The 25,479-nt window shown below is 44.7% G+C and overlaps 1 long non-coding RNA gene across 3 annotated transcripts in view; it reads left to right on the top strand.

The window, feature by feature from the left end:
• Nucleotides 1-25,479, top strand: part of LOC131265927 (uncharacterized) — a 74,434-nt gene that overhangs the window by 6,678 nt on the left and 42,277 nt on the right. Inside the window, exon 4 of one of the 3 annotated variants that reach the window (XR_009178338.1) lies at nt 15,088-15,192. The exons of the other annotated variants lie outside the window; for them this stretch is intronic. This is a non-coding gene — a long non-coding RNA (uncharacterized LOC131265927). Of the gene's footprint in view, nt 1-15,087; nt 15,193-25,479 lie in introns of those variants that run through there. 3 annotated transcript variants of the gene reach the window in all.

Below are 25,479 nucleotides of genomic sequence, written 5' to 3'. Positions count from 1 at the left end.
GATGTCCAGCAGTTTGTCCAACTGGATGCGAGTAGCACAGCATTTCCTGTGACAAACAGTTTTGTTATATACATTATGCACACATACATTTTATGAAAAACAATTACTCGATCTCTGCACCCTTTTGATTCATGATGTCGGATATTCACTCTTTTCGCACTGAACTGTTTCGCTTCAGATTTCTATATGGGTGTAACGATAATCTTTTGAGAATATAACTAAGGAATCGAACCTTACCAGATGAAGTTCCCATCGCATTGCTCGATACCTTAGCAACCAGTTTGATTGACGTTTGATTTGACCAGATTTTGAGCAAACGAATACCTATTCCAACTCATGAAGGTCTTACTAGACTTTTTAAAAAGTTTTTATGCATTCACCTTCCCGGATGTCGCAAAATATGAATCGGACAGAGATAAACGATAGAAGATCAGTAATGAAAGAGTGTGCTAGCAATACCCGCATTTTTCGCTCCCAGATTATGACTGTGCGTTGGCGATCCCGTTCTGGCCCACTTGAACTGATAGCGTGCTGGTCTCCTTTAGCAGCTCTCCCGGGAGAGCGCTGTGCGACATTGAGAGATCTCATGTTGCGTTCTCTCGCAGCAGTGCAGTAGAACGAGAGTACTTCTTCAGTACTCATAGCAAACGTTAAAACAGAATGCAGTCCTACTCTTACTCCTTGATAATTGGTACTAGGACATCGCGATCCTGTTCACAGCAAAGTAAAACGAGTTGCGCCAGATCCTGCAGTAACAGGCAGTGGATTTCTACTCCTTCCTTAAGTTTGATAATGAATACTCTACGACTCTACTAACTTAATGACAATTTTCATATAAAAGAATCATTCCTGTTTTCTCTGTTCATGTAATACAGTTCAATGTAAAAAAGTATAAAATAAATTAAATGAAAAAATAAATTTCAAAACAAAAGTTTTTCCCTAAACGTACTAAAAAATAAAAAATAATGTATGTTAAATGACATATGTATCTATGTATCAGTTTTTCGTTTTTGTCGTTATTCGCATAGCATCGTAGATGGCGATCGAACTGAGAGCAATCTCGATGTAATGCGAGTAACGATAAAGACGAAAAACTGATACATAGATACATATGTCATTTAACATACATTATTTTTTATTTTTTAGTACGTTTAGGGAAAAACTTTTGTTTTGAAATTTATTTTTTCATTTAATTTATTCCCTTTGTGTACGTGGATAGCCAATCCTCTCGTACAGGGGAAGGCCCAGTCTCGGGTGGGATTCGCATCCACGCCGGCAAGTTTGTGAGCCCTAGTGGACACGTGTTGATTTTCTAACCGGCGACCCACCTTTTCAGTACAGCATCATCCAGTGTTAATCCGTACGCCACATGCGGTGCGTATAATTTTTTACAGATTACCCTTGAAAAATGAACCTTTTTTTTGGGACTTGAGTTTTTTTTAATCTATTCCATTCTATTATTTATTTCAGATATACTTTAAAAATTAAAATATATTTTAATATACAGTGACCGGCAGGAAAAAGTGCCCACTTCGAATTCTGTTGATTTTCGCTCAATATTTTTTTCTCAATCCAACTAAATATACTGCGAGTATTTTTCGTATATTGATTTACATATTTCATATAAGATCCACTAACGAGTAGGCGAAAACATACATATTTTGATTTAGAGAAAAAAATAATGAAAAAAAGTATCTAAAAAAACAGTGACAAGAAAAAGTGCCCACTTTGAAATTTTGAGTTTTGCATAAAGTTTTGCATTGAGGGCTAACCAATTTATTGCGTTTGATATCTTTTAAGTTTGTTAGCACTATTTCTGACATTTATACACGTATGATCACGTGTTTAATTCATGATTGGTTGTAAATATACAATTTGTTTATATTGGGTTTAGGTGTCTCATTAATTTGAGTGTTACAAGAAATTAAATAGCATAAAATTTGTTTTATGGCACTTATCTACATTAAAGTAACTTATTCAAAGCAGGAAATCCACAACGCAGCGGTAGGAAAATTAATAGTTACATTTTAAACGCAACGATCGGTGGAGGATCGCCCTCGTAGAGGAGACAAGCGCAAAACCGATGCGCGCATGGACGCTAAGATCATTCGTGAGGTCAAGAAAAATGCAAAAGTAACTGTCAGGGAGATCTTGGAAATACTTCAGCCATCAGTTTTTGAAAGAATTATTCGTCGTCGGCTTGTTGCATACGGGTTACAGAGCAGACTTGCTAGGAGGCTTCTTTAGATGAGCATGACCAATAAGGCCAAGCGTCTTAAGCTCGCTGAGGAACATGCTGCTATGCCTCTAGAGTACTGAAAAACGGTTCGGTGGTCTAACGAATCAAAATTTGAACTTTTTAATCGAAGATGGCCTGAACGTATACAGTGCAAATCGAAGGAGGCAATGCTGCAGGTTCGCCACATCCAGGGCACAGTATGCCATGAAGGAGGCAACATGGTAGTCTGGGGTTGTCCAGTGGAGTGGGGAGCCTTGGGAATATTAACGGTGTTAAGACTGCAGATTACAACATAAACATAAACATCCTGCAACAAAATCTGGAGATTTCACTGATCCTGACGGGCCTTGAAGAGAAGTTCGTTCTCCCGGCGGGGGCAAGTTCGACATACTACCAAGAAGACGAAGTCTTTCTTCCCGTCTTGTCGGACAAAACTGTTGAAATGGCCTCCTCAGAGCCCGGAGATTATGCATTTGTGGGCAGTTCTCGATGCTAGGGTGGACAAAACTGATGAATCGAATAAAAACGACAATTTGAAGCTCTAATGCGCGCTTCAGAAGAATAAAATCCCCAAAAACTAAAAATCCTAGTAGAAAGTATGCCAAAGCGCCTTCAGCAGGTTCTAAAAGCTCAAAGAGAACACATAAAATATCAAAATGCATTTATTATTTCTTATTTTTATGGATAATAATGAATAACTGAAGTGGGCACTTTTTCTTGTCACTGTTTTTTTAGACACTTTTTTTTATTATTTTTTTCTCAAAATCAAAATATGTTTGTTTTCACTTATTAATTAGTGGATCTTATATGAAATATGTAAATCAGTATACGAAAAATACTCGCAGTATATTTAGTTGGATTGAGAAAAAAATATTGAGCGAAAATCAACAAAATTCGAAGTGGGCACTTTTTCCTGCCGGTCACTGTATATAATATTTTGGCTTCTTATTTATTTTTGTAAATCCTGACCAAAATATTTAAAATGGGCAGTGGAAACTTCGGACTGCAGTGGACATAGAAATTAAATTAATTTTTGATATATTTTGCATAATTAGTTTTCATAACTTTTTATTCGGTAATATATCAATCATGGGGGTGCCCATGGCGCAGCGGTAGCGCGAGGAAACACCACACCACAGGTGTGGGATCGAATCTCGAGTCTGGCACCCTCCGGTATTACGAACGGCTGACCACCGATCTATAATATATCGTCTTTCGGTCACACAAACTCTCTTCGGAGAGAGGCCTTGTCCCACTATGGGACGTCGTGCCACATAAAAAATATATTTATATATATATATATATCAATAAATACCATGATTTTTCAGTTTTTCTTAATTGTGCATCATTTTTTCATAATTTAATTGAATACACCACTGTTGTGAAAACAACGGTCCGATAGGGCCAGCTCGAATTGAACCGGTTGGAGCCGTCAACAGAGGGCAGTAGTTGTGGTGAAGGGCCGCGTCCGCTAGCTGGTCCATATCCGTAGGGTCTATTGTTCGGAAGAAAGAGACAACCAGCTGACGGACGCGGCTGATAAGATGATAAAAGGGGCTCCAGCCGGGACAATGGCGTCTTTTCGGTTCAGAACAAAGAAAGGAAAAAACACTTGCAACTTGTTTACATTCATTGTCGCTTGAAATAAAAATAAATTAGAGTAGAGAATAAGTGTTTAAAAAACGTGTTCGTGAAGAATAAAGAGAAAGAAAGTAGGAATCGAACCGAAAACTGTTGCAGGACGCAACATCAAAAATGAGCTTTTAACTCGCTATCGACTGGTCCATAGCAGTGGATCGATATATCGATCGATCGGTATATCGATCGATAGGGTTCATCTTTGAGCGTTCGCGATAGCAATATCTATCGACATAGCAGCTGCTCGATCAATTTGTTCGCGTATGACAGCCGTTTTATCCACTGATATATCAATAGATAACTTTCAACGTTCGCGATTGCTCAGTGAACCAAGTATCCCGAAAAAGAACACTTGTCGGTCGATATACCATATCAGAAGACGTCTCTACGATCCCCGCTCCTAGATTTGAATCAGTTCCATTATCAAAGATATGGTCGTAGCTGACCAGCTGCATCTTATCGATCACGGAGCCACTCGACGAATACTGAAAGGACGCTTTGTTGGAAAATGGAGATTCCGCAGCTGGCCCTCGGATATCAGCAAAAAAATTTCAACTAGACTGTTGGAGATCACATTGCCGTTGGAAATCAATCGTAAGATTGAGATTGACAGACAACTTTGGGCAAAAGCTACAATGTTTCGTTCGGCAATATGGTGAAAAATTTGGCAGGGATTTCATTTCCAGCATCGTCCACAATCTACTGCATATTTTTGAGGATGTAACCAGATTCGGGCCTCGGGATAAAATTTCCGCTTATCCGTTTGAGAATGCAGCACCCGTTGAAACGACGTTTGTGACATGGAAACAAATGTCGAACCGTCAGTGCGGAGTGCGATCAAATTCGAATGCCACATTATCAGCTGCGTAGAACTGGACCGTATCTCATTCCACGAGGCGATAGGGTTGGATTGAGAATGAACGACTTTGAGCTTTGGGATAAACAGTATCAACGGATGGGTTTTGACCAAAGATCTTCGAGTTGTGCGCTATAGCAGCGTTTATTCCATTGATTCATACCTTGGTGCCATCGGAAATAAACACTTTACTTATTAAGGTATAACAAACTCTTTGTATTTCATTATTTCATTATCACAACTTTCTGCTAGATTCGTTTTTCGAATTTTCTCTGCTCTGAAAAATAAAAAAAATAATCGGCCTCGCAACACATTTTTCACGAAATCACTGGCAGCCGGATTTCGATTAGCGGCAACCCGAGCGATGAAACTGAAAATATGTTGATATTGGGCAAAAGGAATTTTACTGTTAGAACGCCCAGCACCTGTCTAGCTGCATGCCGCGAAGAGACAGCGACTAAAGAGGGAATCTATCACTCTTCTTCGGATCGAGAGATAAGATCCCCTGCTTTGGATGCGCCACCATCTCTGCGAATGGAGCGTCCATACTCAAGCTTGACAAAATTTGAGGGTCTTGTGGCAAAACGTTGCACCGTCATTAACTCGCCGGTTTGCTCTAATGCCACCTGAAGTTTGATCACGGCCTTTCGGAGGACGCGAACTTCTTCTCTCAGTTCCCTTTGGCATGAACACTCCACAACTGGACGAAGGGGTGGGTTAGAAGCAGGATCGGGGAGAGGAAGAGGATAGGAAATTTCAATAGTTGGAGAAGCAAGGCGTCTTCTGGAAGGGGGCCCAAAATTAAAAGGATCTGGATCAGCTTCGAGCCTCGCTAAACTGTCCGGAAACGGTGTTGGTGATGTTCCATGACTGAGCGACGGTGAAGCAGCGGTGAAGCGTGTGTGGGGTGGTGGCGATCTCGGTGATTGTATGGCACTACGGGATAAAGCAGGCGGCGCAGGACTAGGCGACGGCGATGTAGCGGTGAATCGTGTAAGGGATGGTAGCGATCTCGGTCGTGTTATGGCACTACGGGATAAAGCAGGCGGCGCAGGAATAGGCGACGGTTGATGGAGTGGTGAAGAGTGCTAGGGGTGGTGGCGATCTCGGTAGTTGTGTGGTTGATGGTGAGACGGAAAAGGGCTGGAACCAACCGCTTTTGATGATCCATGGCACCGGAAACACGCTAAAATAAGCTTTCAACGTAGGTATCCATGGCAGGAGCCATGGTGCAAAGAGTAGCGGCAAGTCTCACATCTTCCAAAGTATGCCCGCACAACTACGATGTTCAATACAAACTGGCTGCCAGCGAGAAAAAATTGTCTCAAAGCACCCTCTACTGAAAAACGAAAAACGTAAGTAACAAAATTCATACTAATTGTCACGAATGGAAACGAGGTAGGGTTGAAATCGCTGACATTTGTCAACAAACTGGCGCCAACTACGGTGTAGTTACGCCGATCACGCCGATTAAGGATTACGCCTACCCAAGGTAGGAGTATAAAAGCGACAGCACAGCACCGGGTCTATGTGCCCGGGGGTCCACCTACCGGGATAAAACGTAGAGAGAAAAAAAGAACAATCGTACTACTGGTAGTAGTCGATGCTGACTATTATTTTATATACGCTATAGGCAAGGGTAGGATATCCGACGGGGGAATATTTAAAAACACACGGCTGTACCAGAGGTTGGAAAACAAACAGCTTAATATTCCACCTCCATAACCGTTGCGGGTACCCTACCGAACCGCAATTCCGTATTTTCTCCTCGGTGACAAGGCATTTGCCTTTACCGATTACTGCATACGTCAGTATGGTGGCGTGCATAGTCCTGACTCCATTGAACGAGCGTTCAATAAACGATACTTAAGAGCTCGTATGCCAGTGGACAACTCCCTTGGCATATTAACTAGTCGCTTCCTGGCCATCTAGAGCCCGAAAAATGTTATTTTAATAACAATTTTTTTCATAATTTTTTGCGTAAGCGGGCCTCAAGAAATACATATACACCCTTATCTGCTTTTGCTAGAGTCGTAGATGGACGACTAGTGGAAGCCGAATCGAGGAGTGGAGAGCCTATGCACGGTCTCCAGCCTGTTTCTGTGAGAACTGCAAATGGCCTACTGGACATACACATGGCTCACGATTTTAAATTTAATAATGTAGTTTGGGTTTATGTTAGAAACGAATTATTATTCAAAACTAATAAAAAGAGAAACTTCAAATGTATGATACTTTCTAAATATTTACACCTGTGAGTAACACTAGACTAACCATGCTAAACAAATGGTAGGTTTCAGCCACTCAGCGTTCCTAGCAAGTTAATGAGTAATAATCGATAATCCTAAATATTAACATACTCTCAACTTCAAATACATTACATACCTACATTTAAATTAACATTATTAGTTCAAACAAATAATAAAACTCAAACTGACCGTGTCAACATGCTCGGCGTCTTGAGTAGCTTCACCGAAGAAAGGCATCGCAGAATATCCAAACCATTTGGGGGTGTAAACTTCGTCATGGGCTGAAAAATATATGTGTTCTTGCGCGAGTTTCTTTCGGGATAATTTCGGATTGTTCGTGCTACGATCAATAGTTACCCGGGTGGTTTTTTGGTAGAAAAGGGAGATTTTTTATTCTTACTATAAAGGCTAGTAAGAATGAAAAATCTCCCTTTTCTACCAAAAAACCACCCGGGTTTTTTTTTCATTTCATAATTTTTCTTACTCTTTTTAATTACTCTTTTTTATCATGACGGGTTCGGTCCCATAAATTAATTATGGCCGTAATTGCCATGATGGCTTATGCAGTGTTTTTGTTTACAAGTGTAAATTCCTGCCTCATATCAATATGGTTTCAACATTTATTGGAAATAAAGTAAAAATTTAAGCACCTTACAAACATACCTGCACCACTTTTAAGGCTATTTCGAACTTTTTGGCTATTTTTTTATGTTCAAATTTTTGTACGCCTTGTGCTTTTATTACCACAAAACGAGCCGCTTCTGCACTTCGTCAATTAAACGAAGGCTTTTTTCTGCATCCTGCAATAAAACAAACCATTTGTATATGAAACAGACTATTTGAACACCACGAAGAACTCCCGCACTCGATTTGGTTATGATTTAATCACACGCGTGGCAAACGTATGGATCTAGCTGTACTTACCAACTTTTCGTAACTTCGTCGATTTTATTGGCTCATTGTTTAAATCTTTTAAAATAGCCAAGCAATAGTTAAAAACAATGCAACGCAACAAAATAGCTTCTACTCGTACAACACAATCGAAACAACTGCTTTGTTTGTTTACGTTTTTTTTTTTTTTTTAGTGATCGATCGCCTTCTGGCGATCGCACGTACCCTGTTCCCTATGCGCATGTGCACCGTCGTGGTAGAGCGATCATTCGGGGGGGGTTTGGAAAGGAGAAAAATCTCTCTTTACGGACGCTGTGGCACCCCCAGACCCTTGAAGAGGGTAAGGGGATGTTCCTGAGGGACTGTCGGGCTCCTTACCAAGGTAAGGGGTACCACGCCCTGGGGAACGGACTCTGTGAGATACAGCAGACGGGTTGCCCCCGCTGATTGACTCCCACCACTACCTCCTAAAAACCTTTCCGAGCTGGTTGTTCCGTGTGCTTTGGTGCGCGTCTTGCTCCCATGTTTGGCTCAGTTTACCCCTGCCTTCTTTCTGCTGTCATCGGGATGTCCTCACGGTGTCATCGCTGATGACGTCGTTGTCGGGACCGATTTTCCTGCTGTGACAGTCTCCGTTGGTCCCTTCGGATTTCTACGAGCTCTGCTTCCGCTGCTACGAGGTCTCGCTGTGCGTCTTGCAGTTCCTGCTGGTTCGTAGCCTCGTGTCGCCTCAGCATTGCGAGCGCGTGGTGCGTAGCTCGCTGGACAGTCCTGTTCCTCAGGCGACGGATTCGCTCACGGATGTTGCGCAACTCCCGAAGCCAGTTTGATCTGTCCACGGGCGTCATGGCGTTGAGTCTGGCGGTGACTGCCGGGCGACGGCGCGAGTATCCGCCCGGTCGACGCAGCCTGTTTCTCACTCGCCTCGCTTCTGCTGCCGCAGCATCCGCTCTCGTTTCCGCTGCTGCCGCCGTTGATCGGTGCTGTTGCTCCGCTCGCCAGGAGCGCTGCAGCTCCCTGGTGATGCTGTGTACTGCCTCGTTTGCTCTGTCCCAGTTTCGGCGACTACTGAGAAGGTGGCTCACCAGCGTTTCGGCAGTGAGTACGAGGTCCTGTTGGTCAGTAAGGAGTCGTTGCCGTACATCTGCGAACCGCGGGCAGGAAAACAGCACGTGCTCCACGTTCTCTACTACGCCTACGCAATGGGTGCAGTCCGGGGATAGGGTGAACCCCTTAAGGAACTCTCGGAAGAATCCGTGTCCCGTAAGAGCCTGCGACAAATGGAAGTTCACCCTTCCATGTTTCCGTGCGATCCATGGCGTTATTTGCGGGATCACTCGATGTGCCCACCTCACATACCTGCTGGCGTTAGGCTGCTCGGCTAAGTTGTCCCACTCGTCCTGCCATCTCCGCATGGTCTCCGATCGCTGATCTTTCCTTATCTTGCCAGGAGCAACGTTGGTGGTTCTCCGCTGCTCGTGGCAGCGATGGTCCTCTTCTATCAATGCACATATCGGGGGCATGCTGGCTACTACACTGGCCACTTCGTATCGAACCGTCCTGAACGTGCTTGCCACCATCTTTGCGGAGGTGCGATCAACTTGCTTCAGCAACCGACGGTTTACTTGCCGCTTCAGCGCCCCGTGCCACACAGGTGCTGCGTATCGCATAGCCGATGTCGCCACACTGGCCAGCATTCGTCGCCGTGCACTCGACGGTCCCGTGTGATTCCTCATCAGAATTCGGAGTGCTTTAACCTTTACGTTTTGATCATATGTTTACAACCTTTTATACAGATTACGTATGGATGAGCCAAGATTATTATGACAAATCACGAGAGGGGGAGAGGGATGGATTACATGTGAGAGTTGTTAAGACGTGAACGAAAGGAAGGGATGGAGACGTTGAAGTCAAACAGGTGTTTATTGCTATTGAAGGAAGACATGGCGCGAATAAATGAATCGTTCTGGGAGAAACGCGTACGGCGCGAGGGAATAAGGAGAGGAGGCCTTTCCCGAAGGTTATGGGAAGGGACATATAGCAGGATATGAGAGAGAAGTTCCGGAGCGTCAGTGGAGTGCGGGAGAAGTTGGGCGATGAAAATAGCCTGAGCGTTCCGTTGACGGGTCTGAATCCCCCGTTGACAGAGTCTCTTACGCTCTCTCGATTTCATCACGTCATCCCTTTCCAACACTCGAAAAAAATTGTCTTTCTCCCTTTTCTGGGTGTTAGTTTTTGGACACGATCAGTTTTGCTCTAGTACACCAAGTGCACTCTCGGTTGCAAGTCAACTTTGAGCGAATCTGTCAAAGCAGCCAGCGCACATCTTCAAAGGTATTGTTTTGTATTGTTAAAAGTGTATTCAAGTAGTGAAGTGTGAAAGAAGTGATTGTCAGCCGGTACAGACAGCAGTTGATGTATGAATTGGACCACGGCGAAGATGCGGCTTCGAAGCAGAATGAAGGCCTAACTGCACCACCAGGGACGGATTGGTGATCGTGGTAAAACTAACGGATAAGTATTTAAACAATATTGGCAGTAAAATATTGTATCAATATTGTATTGTATTTGATTGTTTTAATAAATTATCATCCTCGCGATTTTATAAGAAACCAAAAACACATGCATTTATTTGACAAGAAAGAAATGGGGTGGGAGAAGAAACAGCAGAGAGCAAGCGAAGCGTGAGCGAGGAAGCACAGAGACCGATGACGTCACAGCGTGCATTCTCTTCTGGCTTATACTTTGACTGTATACAAGCCGAGTAAAAGCCGAGTTAAAGCCTTTTTTTATATGGACTTCTGTCAGCGGGGTTGTGGATAGCCCCAACAATTGACACCGCGACTCGTAAGGCGGGAAGGAGCAGGCATTGTAGCCGAGAAGACGCCTCACCGCTAGACGCGTGAAGCGTCTCGTCACCGCTTTGGGATATTTGGAGGGGGTGCAATCAGTTGGGATCCATACCACGGAAACATACTCGAGGATCGGTCTGACCCAGCAACAGTACAGCGCTATTAGGCAGCGCGGCTTCCGCACCTCCGATGCCAGGCGAGAAATAAGCCCCAACATACGGTTGGCCTTGTATACCACCCGGTCAATATGCACACAGAAGGACAAGGTGGCGTCAAGCCACACCCCTAGGTCCTCGAAAACCGACACCCGCGACAAAGCAACGCCACTAATACAGTAGTCGTAGTGGGTCACCCCAGCGGAGCGATTGAAGGATATGACACAACACTTGGATGTGCAGAGAGTCAATTCATTCGCGGAGCACTAGTCGGAGAAGCGGTGGAGGGATTCTTGAAGGAGTAAGAAGTCGGAAGAAGAGGATATGGGAAGGAAAAATTTGACATGGTCAGCATACAGCAAGTGCCCGGTACGTGGCAGCACAGTGACAACACCTGATACACCGAAGTACGGATCAGAGAGGACACCCCCCCACCCCCACTGAGTAAGATCATCCGCTAAGGAACGATCACATTCAGGAGTAAAGAGGCCCCCCCACCAGGCAGCCGACTGAGTCGGGTCAACGAAAACGCTAGAGAAGTGCTTTGCGAAAAGTTTGCAGACCCCATGAGGAGTGGAACCGGTCTCTCCATTGAGCGACATGGAATGTGGAATGCAGGAGGAACCGCACCGAGGGTTCATCAATCGCTAAAAAGAGCATCAGTTCGTCGCCGGGTACCATCCGCTCGGAGATACGCGAGACGCTCTCAATCACACCTTTTTCAGATATGGGACCGATGAGATACGATCCGGTGGCACGTAGCAAACACCGATGTCGATCGAGGACCGTGGACATTGCACACGAATCCACATGAGCTCCAACGACGGGGGAGTGTGTGGCATACGGGACGACGCCAGGTGACTTGCGCAAGCGACAAGGACGCCACCGCCACGAGATTGCGTACTGATACACCGCTAAGCTATCCTCGAAAAGCAACGAAGAGGGCAACGAGTCGTCCAGCCAGGTTTCCGTGGCGATAATGACGTCATACAGCGCGCCGGAGACTGACTGACGAAAGTCGCTTGTTTTGGTGCGTAGCCCTCTCACGTTCTGGTACAATACCTGCAACGAGGAGCGGGCCAGCGGAGCGACTGAAGCAATAGGACAGCGGCATCGGGCGAGCGCGTAGCATCAAGCGCACGAGATCCGGCGGTCGACAAGCCGGCGGATGAAGAGCAGGTGGATGCAGGCAAGCAGGAAACAGCCGGCGAACTCGAAAGCAGGAACTGAGCAGTAGTGGTGAGTTCTCGGAACCGCACCCACCGCCCGGAACCGCTTCCGTGCATCTTTAAACCGGCTCCGATTCCGGCTTAGTAAAACCCACGATTCCGTCCGGAACCGTCCGGAGCCGCTAGTGGGCAGATGGAGCCGGCTCCGAACGGCTCCGGCTCCGGTCGGTTCCGGACGGTTCCGGACGGTTCTGGACGGTTCCGGACGGTTCCGGACGGTTCCGGACGGTTCCGGACGGTTCCGGACGGTTCTGGACGGCTTCGAACGGCTCCGGACGGTTCCGACGGCTCCAACCGCTCCGACGGCTCCGGCTGCCGACTAGCGGCTCCGGACGGTTCTGGACGGCTCCGGGCGGTTCCGAGCTCGGAGTATTGCACCCACCTCTCAAAGCCGCTTCTGTGATTGGTGGAGTCCATTCGGAAGCGGTTCCGATTTTTTGTTGAATTTACCCATCACTACTGAGCAGGAGCGTGCGATACGGCGAGCGTGCTGGTGTGAACAGGTGCAGGATCGATGGAAGTCGTTGATATTACGGCAAATGGGGGCCGGTAGACGAGTGGACGGCATCGATTGGCGTGTGAACCCCAAACTATGCGTCTGTGCAAGACGGAGATGTAGGATTATTGGCCAATCGGCAGTCCTTGCGCATCCGCTTTCTGGGTGGGGCTGGTGTAGGCTGCAGCATCGCCATTAAATTAGCCGGTAGTGTGGTGAGCGTCAAATCGTCATCCGGAGTGGAAATAAACTCGTGGAAAATCAACGCAGGCGGCAAAGTGCCAGGTGATGGGGCAACACTCTGCATTGATGCAGGCAGCCCAACTTTGAACGACACAAAGTTGAGGGTGTTGCAGTCGGTGGCACGTTTCACAAGTTTGCGCACAATGATATCCTCTTCTTTGAGCGAGTGGCGGCTGCAGACCATGGCTGAGATGTCATCTTCCGTTACGGATGGTTCAAGCCGGGTAATGAAGAGCCAGAATTTTGGTGAATTTAGTGGGATGCATTTAGGATCCTGTGCATCTGGTGCTCCCGTGCCTCGGCGGTGTGTTAGTCGGATAGAATAGGAGCTTTCAGCCTTGAGAGGTGACATTATGAATTACTGGCAACACTGATGAAATGTCAAATAAATCTATCTTCTTGCCTAGAACGTCCAAGCGTAAGCACGGGTGTTTTAATTGAGTTGTACACGGTGGTGATAGATGATCAGCAATGGCGGTGTTTACCGGGCGGGTAAAACGCCCGGTTGCTTTTTGTGTTGGTATCAGTGAGATGCGATCATTAGTTCCGTTATTCGAACCTGTAATAGTCGGGGCTCGAGAAATGAGTGAGCGAAAGCATATCCACTCTCATATCAGTCACTGAGAGTGCCAGTTTGTTTATGGTTTGTTAGCATTTCAAGGCGACTGGCGCTTGAACTTTTCTTTGGGCCAGCTGATCCTTGAAAGATGGTAAGCAAGCCTGGCACAGCCAAAACACTCCTACTTCCTTGGCAAGCTCCCTAATCAACGAAGTAGAAAGGCCCGTGCATTTGCGATGAATACTCCCCTCGCAGTGCCCAGAACACAGCATTGGGTTGGCGTCAATTTCTAGGGAGCACAAACGGCAGGGCACAGCACAGCCAAAAGGCACAGGACAACAAGAAATACGCGTTCAGGCGAAAAAATATAGCACACAGATTCGCGGGGTCCAAAACATTACTACAAAATTATTTCTATAACATTTTTTAATCCGCTCTCCAAACCTTAATGTTTTGTTTCATAAACATTATCCATCTTGTCTACTTCGTCTTCGTCTTAGACTTTCCCCAACCAACTCGCCATAAAAGCTTTGATATGTTCGTAAATTTGAAAAAATAAATTAAATGAAAAAATAAATTTTCAAAACAAAAGTTTTTCCCTAAACGTACTAAAAAATAAAAAAATAATACATGTTAAATGACATATGCATTTATGTATCAGTTTTTCGTCTTTATCGTTATTCGCATTACATCGAGATTGCTCTCAGTTCGATCGCCATCTACGATGCTATGCGAATAACGACAAAAACGAAAAACTGATACATAAATGCATATGTCATTTAACATGTATTATTTTTTTATTTTTTAGTACGTTTAGGGAAAAACTTTTGTTTTGAAAATTTATTTTTTCATTTAATTTATTTTATACTTTTACGTATTACATGAACAGAGAAAACAGGAATGATTCTTTTATATGAAAATTGTCATTAAGTTAGTTGAGTCGGAGTGTTATAATTCATTATCAAACTTAAGGAAGGAGTAGAAATACACTGCCTGTTACTGCAGGATCTGACGCAACTCGTTTTGCTTTGCTGTGAACAGGATCGCGATGTCCGAGTACCAATTATCAAGGAGTAAGAGTAGGACTGCATTCTGTTTTAACGTTTGCTATGAGTACTGAAGAAGTACTCTCGTTCTACTGCACTGCTGCGAGAGAACACAACATGCGATCTCTGAATGTCACACAGCGCTCTCCCGGGAGAGCTGCTAAAGGAGACCAGCACGCTATTAGTTCAAGTGGGCCAGAACGGGATCGCCAACGCACAGTCATAATCTGGGAGCGAAAAATGTGGGTATTGCTAGCACAATCTTTCATTACTGATCTTCTATCGTTTATCTCTGTCCGATTCATATTTTGCGACATCCAGGAAGGTGAATGCATAAAAACTTTTTAAAAAGAATGAAATCGTTGGTTTCCAGGAATTTGATCAGTCTTTCGGCATCGCTGCACATCCCAATAACAAATCGAATTATAGATTTGATACCTCCTATGGACAATATCCTGACAATAGCCTCCTCATGGTAACTTAAATTTTTCTTTCCTGAATGAATCATCACGATCGAGTTATTGGTGTGTTTAATACTAAAAGAAAATAAATAACTGATTACAAATGAAATGGAGTTACAACTATTTTCAACTTACATTTTGCCACTTTGATTCATTTTCCCTTCCATTATTAGAATCAACGCAGTTATGATTTTGCGTGGAATATCGTACGATGCATACCAGGGAATGGGGAAATTCCATGAAAATATCAAGGAGCTACAATCAAGGTTGCCTTAAACGTATTTATTGTTTTGAATTTTGTATGTAGCTTTTGTATGAAAAGTGAAAGATACAAAACGGAGTAGAAGATTGCTGAACCGTTCCTGGAATAGCTGATTGTCCCGCGTCGGAACCAACAGCATCGACCGTTCCTGGAATAGCTGATTGTCCCGCGTCGGAACCAACAGCATCTGCAGGTACGCCGTTCACGCCTTGCGCTTGCGGAGCTTCGGAACCAACAGCATCTGCAGATAAGCCGTTCACCGGAGCTTCGTCAGAATTACCGGATTGCTGATCGTCATCGTCATCGAAGCTGCCAGACGAATCAGTCTGCAAAGACGTCCAGAACATTAGCATCCGGTGCTTGTACATTTCGGGGCAGCAATACTTTATCGGTGTATGCGAAGACAGATGGTTCATCATCATCATCATCCGGAGCTGCTGCCTCAGATCCCATCTGAGGCTCCAGTTCGTCCGGGGGTGCTACGGCAATCCGCTGCTGATACATTGCAAAGGAGGAATTGTCATCGGCCGGAGAATAACGCAAGCGTCGGTTACACTGCCACAGCACTGTCGAGCCGCAATCGCAAAGACACTTACTCATCCTATCGGTTGGGAAAAGAAAAAAAAGAAATGTAACGCACGAAGGTTGAAAAACAAAACACCTGGCAACACTTACTTCCGCGAAAAAGCAAACTATTTTCTTCTCTCAAAAAAACAAAAAAACCCAAAAACAAAAAACGCCCTAAAACGTGTCACACGTCTGTCTGGCTAGCTAGGACGAAATGAACAGCCGATATCGAACCGGTGCGCGATTGTTCTACGCCACCCAAAAATTTGCGCACGCACACCAACGCACTTGTACACGCGTTGCAGTGCTGGCACTTGTGTGTGTTGTTTTGCAAGTGACTTGTCAACGTTGAAACAAAAAGTGCATCCTGAATTATCGTGTTCTTGGTAAATACCGAGTGTTTTTTTTGGCAAAATAGCAGGCTTAAAATATTCTTGCAGACGAAAAATACCGTCTCGTTCGGGTACGTTTTGAGCAGCGGTTTGGTGAGCGAAAAAAAGCGCCGTCGGTGGCGGTCGTGATTTCTCACGCTCTCTCGCACCGCACCACGCGTTGGAGAGAGACTCAGAGGAGGGAGCTGGTTCTGTTCTTCTGCGGGTTCTAGATGTAGAGTTCTGTGATTCCATATTTATACATCAGGTTTCAGGTTTGTGAAAAGTTTCTAGTGGTAGCCGTTCTACCAGTAAGGTTACGGGACAGTTGCATGTGGCGCGCTCTAAGTTGTTCATAAAAACAATGGATCGTGCAATTACACTTTTTTCCCCAGCTTATTTACGTTTCTCTCGCATTTCTATATTGCTCCATTTTTTCTATCATAGCGTTTGGTGCAGCTCTTGGCAATTGTTTTAACCATGAAAGCATGCATTTCAGTTCTAAGCGTCCGTGCGCGTGGATTCAAATATTTGATTACTCAGTGAATGTAAATTCATACAAAATTAAAATATCGTTAAATGATCAATATTATAAAATATTGTTTTAAAAATATTTTTAGCAATAAATAGCTATTTTAATCATTTCTAGCAATCGTGGAATGCAGATTTTTGTCCACCAGTAATTGAATATTTTTGTTCGAAATGGTTTAAGCCCAGGGGCAGAATGCACCACGTTAATTATTGTTCGATTTGCTGTTCATTGTTCCAGGAATATGCAATTAATGAAAGTTATTTTATGTTTAATAGTTTTTGAGAATCTGATATGATGTTACACAGTCGGCATTTTACTTCCGCTCACGCCTCGCGCCCCCTCTCATTCATTTTCGGATAGGAAATGGTGTGGGCTACAATATTATTCAATGTATTGGAAGCACATGTAACTGGCAACTGATCTTAAGTTGGGGTTTTCAAAGAGCATTCATAAATATTCTTCTCCAAATAACGTAGAAACACGCTCGTGCAAGAAGTTCAATGCATCGGGCGATAGTTCTTCAGAAGGGCTACAGATGCGGATAGTGTTGAACCTGCTCGACGATAACAACGCGCGTCGTTTCGTATCCACGCATCGTCTCGACACGTAGGTGGCGTCGTTTTGAATCGTCGAGCCATTTTTTCGATTTTTTCAAAGTGTTGTTTACATTTTGTTTTGGACATCGTCGAGAAGTCTGGCAGTTTGTGTCGTTTCCGTCCTCCCAATTGTAATACCCTCAATTTTTCATCTCAATGTGCCTGGCGCAGCTGTCACTTGACAGCCCCACCTCTGGTACCATAAAAAAAAACACATGGAAAGTGGAATGTGTGCAGTGCAGTGAAATTATCAATTCTAACTAGGTTTTTTAGGCGAGGTACCGGGCCCTTCGGCTCCCCGACCGCCCCATAGAAGGCTTCATGCAGGCCAGGTTACACTTTCTAGGTTTTCTGTAGAAGGTCTATTGTGCTCGCAATTGTCGAACGACGGTAAGCGAAATAAGATACGAAACAATCTGGCTCGGGTAGTAGGAGGTTTTTCACAGGCAGCCCTTTGCACCGTAAAATAATTTTAAACTTTGCAAACGGAAAAATGCTAATAGTTGGTCAGTCAACTGTAAAAATGTGCGCAAATTAGTTTTTCGGTCGGCGAAGCGATTAAAAGACAAAAATCTACGCACCGGGTATTGATTACAAGCGGATAGAAAATAGTTGTTTGTGATAATGTTTAATGTTTGTTGATAAGATTTCGGTGAAAACATTACCTCTCTGCTGTTTTGTTTTACCGTTAAGCACTCAAATGAACACTGCATACGCTTTCATTTGGATCGGATCACGAATAGTGGCGTCGGTACGAAACAAAAAAATGACAAAAAAACTGACATTAGCGCGTGTATTATCAGTTTTTGGCGTATCGTGTAAACTAAGCATTAATCTGCTGCTTCGCATGATAATCCACATTGGACACTGTTTGAGCCAATGGAAAACATCCCCTCAAACAGGAATAAAACAATTCAGAGAAGAAAAGAGTATTGAATTGAATCCCTGAATTGCCGGTAGACATGCTTCTCTCTCCATGCCATCCGTGCCGCATTGCGCTGTTTCGGACGGTGTCACTAAACGCCTTGGCCATCGCGCTAAACAGTGGTAAAAGGTGTAATTTTTGTCGGTTTTGCTTGACAGGCCCATTTTCTGATTTTGGCAAAGTAGCGACATCGAATCAACCTGCGAGTTTCTTGTACGAGCGCGTGTTTATTGGGCAGTGGTCGACCCTCGGAAGGAACAATTTGACAACTTGCTTTTTCATGTTCGCCGCGTTTCCCGATGCATGCGGCATATTAGTTCGAACATCGCTTACACATCGAAATCATGCTAGTTTACACTCCAGAGCTGTAGAGTTCACTGGTATGACAAGTAATAAATTCATATTTGAATCTATAACGCGTAACACTGACGCAATTGATAATTGATTACCGATAATGAAATCATCACCTAAGAGCGACAATTATACGGACATAAGCACAAATACAAGACCGAGGTGACGTCCGTTCTAGTCGGAGGTCTGTTGCAGAAGAGAATCCGCCTCGTGGTTTATTTCGACAGATGTCATAATTCAACGTACTTAAGGTGTTACAGAAGATGGTCTTTAACAGTGCTCTAGTTGACGGAATCAAAGGAACGACAACCAGCTTTCTTTGCCTTATCTTAAACAACTTTATGTTACACGTAATCTTCGTTTTGTGTTTCGTTGTGCCAAAAAATCGTTTGGCTTTTCCGTCTTTCGTATTGAAAAAGAGGTCGAAGCCGCATCCTTCGATCCTTTTTACAGCGTGCCCGAGGTAAATTTGACAGTTCCTGAGGGAATAGGAAAAGAATTTTTATAAAATTTATGTTAAACATTAAAAAAAAATTTTCTTCTACAAAGTTTAGCTTACCATTACCAACCATGTCTCTGGGGATGGCCGCAAACACGGCCACCATTCTGGCCACCAGCTCCGCTTTGGTATTGCAGGAGGCCTTGTTGGTGTCCCGCTCAACTGTGCCGCACACAAAATAATCCATAGGATTAAGGTCAGGGGACCTGGGTGGCCAAACGTCGGCCACTTGGGCCGAACAGTGGTGAAAATGCAAATTTGCGGGAGGAAGGAGGGGTCGGAGGGGAAAATGTCCCTTAACCAAAAAGCCTTATCTCATCGAGATCTACAACATTGCCGAAGACCGCAAAGCGCTAGCTCGCAATCGAAAAATCGAGATTTTGAGAACTGGCCTATGGCCGGCACGAACTGCCCACGCTTGCCCGGGGTTCCGGAAGCGGGGGCAGGCAGCCATCGGCGCGGAGGGGGGGTAAACAAAAAAAATGCGGCAAAAATGGTAAGCTAAACTTTGTAGAAGAAAATTTTTTTTTAACATTTAACATAAATTTGACAAAAATTCCTTTCTAAACTGTCAAATTTACCTCGGGCACCCTGTATATGTTCTAAAAACATCGACGTCTCGGCGTCGTTTATGTTCGGCCAGCTTCGTTGAACCGAAACGTTTCCAACATAAGGCTAAAGGTTAGGTTTACATAAGGTAAATAAGAGGTATAAACATGATCAAGACACAAGGAACTATCAACACTCTGACGGCCGGCTACATCTATAGATGTAATGGCTCCGTTTCATTTTGCATCCGATCACATCATTTTGGTGTGCTGTCAACGCTGTCACCAGACACGCACCACAGACTACTGAATGTAAACAAATATCAAATAGAAAGTAAACAAATTCCACAGGGTGCGTTGCTCGTTCGTTCGTGAAATCTAATAAAGATTGAAAATGAATGATCAAACAGGGCGGCCAGATACGGAGGAACTAGTGCAAACGCGCCGGTCGCAAAGCGTTGTGACACCGTGAATTGTGCGGCCGTCAAAGTGTTAAGCCGAAAGAATACTGTTGAGATGATTTTCTCTAACCAGGCCTCGGGCACAAGGGTACAGGGCACAAGGGTTCTCAAAATGTTTATTTACATATAGTATGTTTTTTTACATGTATTACATTATTCCTTGCTTGTCCTTACTACTTACTCCTCTCCCCCTCTGACCTTTTAATTTCGGTGGTTCTTTACTAACGTTACTCACTCACTGCTTTCACTCTGGGCACACTAATCACGTGTATTGCTATTCCGCTACTAACCGATTGAGACCCTGCCTTTCCCTTTTATATGGTGCAGGATCCCAATCGGGTAGGAACACTCACTCCTGGGGTGTCGAACGATCGTCGCAACATACCCCCGCCCGTGAACTCACCTTATCTTCTACTTCATTGGGTTGGGTTCACCGTCCCTCAAGACGTCCAAAACAGCAAGCCTGGTTGCTGATCTTCTTTTCAGGCCGTTCGACGTACGAACTAAAGCCTCTCTAGCACGTCCGTCTTTTCCGATCACTACCTTTTCGATTCTTCCTCTCACTCACTGGTCTCTCCCTGTACCTTCCACTATTAGTACTAATTTCCCTGGCTTTAAGTCCTCCACCTCGTCAAACCACTTACTCCTTCTTGTTATCACGGGAAGATATTCTTTGAGCCACCTCTGCCAGAACTGGAACCGGTTTAGTACCTAGCTAGCTTCCAACTGCTCCTAAGTGTTGCCCTCTGGTCTAGGTTCGACGATGGCATTGGTTTCGTTCCGTTTGAACTACCTAACAGAAAATGGTTTGGTGTTAGAGCTTCCTGATCGGCTGATTCCAAGGGGATGTAAGTCAGAGGTCTGGAATTAATTAATGCTTCGGATTCGAGGAGCAAAGTCTCTAGAGTCTCGTCGTCTGGTTTCCTAGTTGAGCCTTGCACCGCTCCGCATGACCATCCTCTCACACGCTCCTCCCATGTGTGGAGTCGCGGGCGGAATAAAGTTCCAGCTTGTCGTGGGTATAGTAAAGGACACTGCAAAGGCATCCCGAATCTCTGCTTGCAGCTCCTTGGAAGCAGGTGGCATTGTCCGTCCAGAACTCTAGCGGTATCCCTTTTCTGGCCATGAAGCGTTTCACGGTCATAACACATGATTCTGCACTTAGTGAATGAACTACTTCCAGGTGTATGGCCCTAACCGTTAGACAGGTGAATAACGCTACCCAACGTTTTTCCTGCCTGCGCCCTACTCGTACTAGCACGGGCCAAAGTAGTCTAATCTTGTATAACTAAATGGTCTAGTGAACGCGGCTAAACGCATTTTTGGGAGTGGTGCCATCGGCGGTGGGTTTGGGGACGCTCTCATCACTTTACAGTACGCGCAGGCATCGGCAACCTTCTTCGTAAGTGCTCGGAGGTTGGGAATATCCAGGTGTTGTCGAATTTCGTTCACTATTGTCTCCCTGTTGGCATGCCGGTAGTTTAGGTGGTACCAATCTACAATTAGGAATGTCATATAATTATTTTTTGGGAGTATAGCTGGGTACCTAGCGTCGAAGTTTGAATGGATAGATGCTCCGACTCGTCCTCTCGTCCTTAAAATTCGGTCATCGTCCAGGAAAGGCCACTTCTTGTAGATGGGACTGGATTTAGGGACAACGTTGCGTCTTCCGTCGGGATTGCCCTTCGTTGTACTCAGTTCAGCTATCTTGTCGGGGAACGCATCCTTCTGGGCATTCTTCCATAATGCCAATTCTGCTTTCCTAAGTTCAGCTTGTTGGAGCACACCGAGCTCTAGTGGTTTGTTATCACCTTTGCGTCCCAGGTTGTCCATGTAACGGTTGATGCACGCTGTGACTCTAAGTAGTTTTCCCCAGCAGCTGAACCGCGAGAAGTCCATCGGTTGTGTTTTTGTTGGTCAGGCATGAAGGTGTATCGCTCTTACTTCCTCGTTGGTGTCGGGGACTGACCGTTTCTCTGGCCAACTTTCCTCTGGTTCGTGCAGGAATTGTGGTCCTACGAACCAGGGGTTCTCCATACTCAGGTCGGGGCCGTTGTTCCACTTCGTCGCCAGATCCGCCACGTTTTGCTTTGAAGGCACCCACGTCCATCTACTACATATTTTAGCTTTTTTTTTGTGTATGGAGTTCTATGTACACTAAAAACTCGACCAATACTGAACCGTCGCTTCTGAAACTTTTCACACATTAAGTTTAAGTACTGCAGATGTTGTTGAAGGTTTGCTTGATCACTATTTTTTGATAAAATTATCTAAATTTTACAATTTAAACTCAGTTTTATTAACACTAACAAAACAAGCATGTAAACAAATGTCAAGGTGTATCCAACATAGTTACCCTAAGGTTTATACATCACGGGGAAATTCATGAAATTTTATACATTTAAATTTGCCGTTATTGTAACTAATAAATTAATTCAAACTTTCAAGTAAAGAGTAAAACCATAATTCTTTTCTCAATCCCTCAATCCTCTAAAACCGAGCAACGCCGGGGCGTCAAGCTAGTTATTAATATTTCTGCTACTCGTACCGAAACGAACTGCTGATAGCGTCGGGGATTTGCCGATTTTATCCAGGCTAGGCAGACACCGGCGTCACTCCACAGGCACTGTCGGTGTATCGTGAGGGTATGTTGTTCCTTTATCCTCGCAAGTAACCGACATCCTAGGACTGCGGCTTTCAGTTCGAGTTTAGGTATCGAGACTGTCTTGAGTGGGGCTACCTTTGTCTTTCCGCCTACAAGTCCAACTTGGAATTTTCCGTTGGTTTCTATCCGGAAGTAAGCTACCGCACAGTACGCGGCTTCGCTTGCGTCCACGAATACGTGCAGTTGTAGCTCGGCATCCTCTCGATAACCGGTCCCGAAGTAGTATGTTTGTAGTTTCCCTAGATCTGGGAAAAGGTTGGTCCACCCCCACCATCGTTGTCATAGATCTTTCCATGGACTAGAAAGAAGGACACGAGGCCCATGGGATCAAACAGACTCATCACGACCTTCTGCACCTCTCTTTTCGTAGGGATATGCTTGGCTTGAAGAATATGCTGGATGCTCTCACTCGAAGACAAGGAGAACGTGAAGACGTCTTCATCTTCCATTTCATTCCTAACACCGACTCGGTGTTTTTCCCTTGTTCCAGCATGAGGTCTTTAGTTGATTCTTCCAATGGGTCTCCGATACCTTGTAGTACAGCTGACGAGTTGGAAAGGAATCGCCGGAGCGTAAAGCCTCCTTTAGAGTGCACCAGTTTTACTTCCTTCACGATTCTCAGCGCTTCCTCCACTGTCTTGAAGCTTTGAAGATAGTCGTCTACGTAATGGTTTTGAAGGATAGCATTAGTGGCGTCCGGAAACTCCTTCTCCTGCTCCTGGGCGTTTAGATTCTTTACGTATTGTGCCGATACAGGTGAGCATGTAGACCCGAAAGTCGCCACGTCCATCACGTATACTTCGGAGGCACGGATCGGAGGGTTTCTTTCGGTAAACGAATCGTTGCGATTGGCGATCAGGATGGCGGATCCTGATTTGATGGAACATCTCCATAATGTCCCGAAGGCTGTGAAGATATTCGGTAGGGGTGTTAAAATGTTGATAGTCTTCCTGTTGGACCAATGTATCAATGGATAGGAACACCTGCTCTTGTTCAGGTAAGCGCTCGAGTACAGCATTGTTGATAGAATGCACATTCATGTTCAACGGCGAAAGAATAGCTCCATCCGAAAAGAAAGCTGGGTCGGTGTAGTGCAGATGAACGTAACACGATGTCGCGAGGAATTTTAGCATACGAAGGTTTCAGACCGGGTACTGTGACATGCCGTCCTTCGCCTATTTGCAACAGGAAGTCTGCAAATTCTTGTAGCTCGATAGCCTGTCCTGCATTTGGCGCTGTTTGCACACGCATGCTGATATGCAAACGTAGCATGTGACAGTGTCACCAGAGAATACTCTTTTTAATACATGCATTTATTATTTCCGCATCTGTCCCTTTGGGGACCACTGGCAAAATTTGTCGGAAATCACCGCATAGTAAAACCACTTTCCCTCCAAACGGGCGGGTATCTTCCATAATGTCTTGTAGTGTACGATCAACAGCTTCAAGTGCATAACGACTACTCATAGAAGCTTCGTCCCAAATAATAATCTCAGTTTGTCGAATTAAGCCTGCCAGTTTCGAGGGAACTGGAATTCCACAGGTACTGTTATCATCTAGATTGAGCGGCAGCTTAAATGTTGAATGTACAGTTTTTCCTCCTGTTAATAGCAACGCGGCTATACCACTCGATGCCGTTGCTAGGGCGATTTTTGACTGGCGACGTGTGTACGCCAAAATTTTCTCCAACACAAACGATTTTCCTGTTCCTCCAGGTCCGTCGAGGAAGTAAAAGTTAGCTTCATTCTGTGATGGGTTGTCAATAGCTGCCTTAATAGTATCGTAAACGACACGTTGATCTTCATTGTGCAAATGCAAGGAAGAAAGAGTTTCAATATCTCGGGTACTATACGATCGCTCTGCAGCAATCAGCACGATATTATAGTCTTCAATTTGATGTTGAATATGGTCATAATCGGTAAGTTGTGGCATATCGTTGAACAAACTGAGGGATTTGGTTGGCGTAGTTCCTCGTATGGTCTTTTCAATATCACGCAACGCTTGAAACTGCTCTATATCACGAAGAAGCTGGTTTAAATCGGAATCTTGGGATGTGTACCGTTGATGATGTTGTCGATGAAAATCTTCGCACAATTGATCCTTTAAAGTATCCCAAAGACGTCGTGGCTGTTGTGGTGCGCCTTCCGATAGAATAAGGGCAAAAAATTGACGGAGAAGAGCTGGCATTTGAAAAGAAGCAGCTTCACTGAGAGCTCTCTCCCATTCAGAGTCATCTTCGAGATAACCTCGCTTAATAGCAGCTTCTTTATATGTTGCGCAAATATGTTCATCAACAGTCCGAAGATCTTCAAAAGACGTTGGGCCTTTATGGTAACAAAAAAGAAGGCGCAAACAGTATCGTTCTATCAGCACCATGGAACATGATACCATCCGGCCAATGACCATCTTTTGGTCTCTAACGCGTCGAATCCAATGCTCGCCAGACCCTTGCCACGGCAAACGTAGGCTGCTGGTAGGTGTGCTGTATCGGTAGTATCGCGGGACTTCTTGATATAGTAATCTTTTGGCAAATTCATCATTGGCAGCCAGTTCGAAAAATCTTGTTAGCCTTGTGTGACGGCCGCGTTCCAACACAGCGGCCATAGTGTCAGTCCCGCGAGTACCGGTTTATGGATTATTAACGGTTAATTGATAACAGTCTCACTGGTCTTAGACATCGCTATCACAACATTTGTGACGTAACTAAAAACGTTCAGAAAACCAAATAAACCCAACTTGAGAAACAACTGGTGCTTTGTTAGGCTCTGTCCCCAACATACCTAGCAGT

Source organism: Anopheles coustani, chromosome 2 (assembly GCF_943734705.1).
Source record: "Anopheles coustani chromosome 2, idAnoCousDA_361_x.2, whole genome shotgun sequence".
Taxonomy (NCBI): domain Eukaryota; kingdom Metazoa; phylum Arthropoda; class Insecta; order Diptera; family Culicidae; genus Anopheles; species Anopheles coustani.
Note: the sequence above shows the minus strand (reverse complement) of the source record. Positions and strands in the feature narration are given on the sequence as shown.